This window comes from Myotis myotis, unplaced genomic scaffold, assembly GCF_014108235.1.
Source record: "Myotis myotis isolate mMyoMyo1 unplaced genomic scaffold, mMyoMyo1.p scaffold_m19_p_2, whole genome shotgun sequence".
Classification (NCBI taxonomy): Eukaryota; Metazoa; Chordata; class Mammalia; order Chiroptera; family Vespertilionidae; genus Myotis; species Myotis myotis.
This window is the reverse complement of record NW_023416324.1, coordinates 206,806,585-206,809,317: the sequence shown is the minus strand read 5'-3', so window position 1 is coordinate 206,809,317 and position 2,733 is coordinate 206,806,585.

Here is a 2,733-nt window from a genome sequence, read left to right as displayed (position 1 = left end):
CCATGGGACCCGTGCCTGGCTTGAGACCGATGCCCACCTCTCCACCTGTGGATACTCCAGTGACCAAAACTTTGTGCTGGATTCTCGCTAGCTCTACCTCTCTGTGTTTAACCTGCCTGTGACTCTATTCACTTATTGGGGAGGTCTCCCTTAATAAAACTGGCATTGTAGAAAGACACAAACTTGTGTGAGGGACCCCTTCCAGGGATCCTCCTTGCTTATAATGAAAGTTCACAAATCATGACTGTATAGATTATATCCATGTAAGATTAGTTTATTTGAAATAAGTCAACTTTACTTAGTGGAGCCCTGTGAATGCCACTAGGGTTCAGGATCTGTAAAAGGGGCTGCGCACAAATGAATACACTCGACAAGAAATATGTATTTAGAAGGCATGGGGGGCCAGGTGGAAGCCTTTCTCTCTATCTCTCTATCGGAGAGGCTCTGTGAAACCCCAGGCCCATCAGTTTTTATTTACTTGAATATACATTTGCCCTTTAGGAATGCAAACAGGCATATCAATGGTAAAGTATGGTAAATAATAAAAGGTTTATCAGGTTAGGGAATTGCCTTCAGTCATTCTGCCAATAACAGGGCAATATTATGCTGATTTTCAGCCCTGCTGAACATCAAAGTCCATTAGCCTTCCAGCTGACTTCTCCCATAATTATGCTAACTACTATTGGTCTTCGCCTCCAGCAGAGTCCTGTTGGCCTTCCATAGGTCCATTGTTAAATAGAAAATTATCTATTCAATTTATTGTACCATTGGAATAAATAAAGAAGTATCTTATGTTTTCCTTTGTTTCTAGAGCAGACTTTCATAAACCTAGAATTTAAGTTAAATAAAATTATTTTAAAGTATTAATTAAGGCATTAAATTATAATATTTTATTCATTAGTTTTATTTGAATTTTACATATTTATATCAATTAAGATAAAGTTGTTTTTTTAAAAATATATTTTTATGATTTCAGAGAGGAAAGGAGAAGGAGAGAGATAGAAACATCAATGATGAGAGGGAACCATTGATTGTCTGCCTCCTGCATGCACCACACTGAGGATGGAGCTCACAACCCCAGGCTTGTGCCCAGACCGGGAATCGAACCATGACCTCCTTATTCACAGATCGACACTCAACAACTGAGCCATGTCAGTCAGGCTAAAGTTTTTCAGTTAAATATAGAACATAGTATTAAGGAACTTTCAAAACCCAGGTGCTCAGCCTGGCCAGCGTGGATCAGTGGTTGACCCATGAACCAAGAGGTCATGGTTTGATTCCTAGTCAGGGCATATGCTCAGGTTGCTGGCTTGGTCCCCAGAATGTGGTGTGCAGGAGGCAGCTGATCAATGATTCTCTCTCTCTGTCTCCATTCTGCTCTGAAATGAATAAAAATATATTAAAAATAATCCAGGTGCTCAAATAAGAATATTACTACATACTGTTTAAAAGATCTTAAGTCAAAACTTGCTCTATTCTCTCTTGCTTCAAACTATGATATTAAGGCCAATTTGAGAAGTTAATATTTAGTGTTAGTTAACTGAAAACTCTGCTGTATATTTAGGTATTAAAAGTTAAATACAGGTTTGTACACTAAATTTAGTTAGTTGGGCTAAAAAGTAACCTCAGAGTTAGAAAAAAAATAGTGCCTGCTTCCAACAACTTATGCAAAGCACTGCTGTGAGGTCAAGGCTAACTCAACAGAACAAGACATGACTTTTATATTTCATTAGAATTTACCAGATTCTAGGGTAAGATTAAGCTTGTATAGTTAAATAAAAAACACATTTTGGTTTTAACTTTTAAATATTATTTTAAACTTAATGAGAAAACAAATTTTCAATAATTGTATTTATTCTTTTAATGTCACATTTTAATCTAATTATTCAATGTAGTCATATAAATTAGATTTTATACACTGAAACTATGTCTTCACCAATACAAAGTAGTCACCAATTTCTATTTTTAAGCAGAAGCCAATTTACTTTGTTGGAGAAATATATAGTTTAAGTAACAAAATACTTTCAGTATGTTTCAAAAGAAAACACTTTAGTGAATTATGTAGAAAATATTCCTTTATAAAATGCCAATATCAAGATCAAACTATAAAAACAATTTTAAATTTATGCCCACTTTTATTATTATTAGGTGAATTATTTTATTGTGACTGTATTTAAAAGAGTAAATTGGCTTGTGTTTTCAACGTGTGACCATTTCTCTCTCTTACACTATAATTGCCCAAACCACTGATGTCAGCAACAACAGCTCAACTGTTCTCCAACCTCCCTTTGGGGCTTGGGACACAGAAATAAATTACTAGTTGCCACCTGGTATATGGAGTTAGAATCAGAAGTTGCCTTATTCTGTCTTCAAGAAAGGCACACCAACACTGAGGTGACAGGAAGTGCTCCAAGTCAACCCTGAGTTCTGATTTAGTCTCTAGCACAAACACACAGGTGTTGACATGGTAAATAACCCCTTATTAGAAAAGAAAAAATAGTTCTTTCAAATAATGTATTTGGGGTGAAAAGGACAGAGGAAAGTAAAAAACACCATAGAACCTTATATCATTGTGGCATTAAAAGGATAAAAAACACCTGTTTTAGGATTAATAAAATTTTGGCTCCAGCCCCTCTCTATTGCTCACTCATTGTACATGATTCAAAAAAAATGAGGAAAAGAATCCTAACTTTATAGTAATTCGCAGGTATATCAACCCCATATAAAACCATG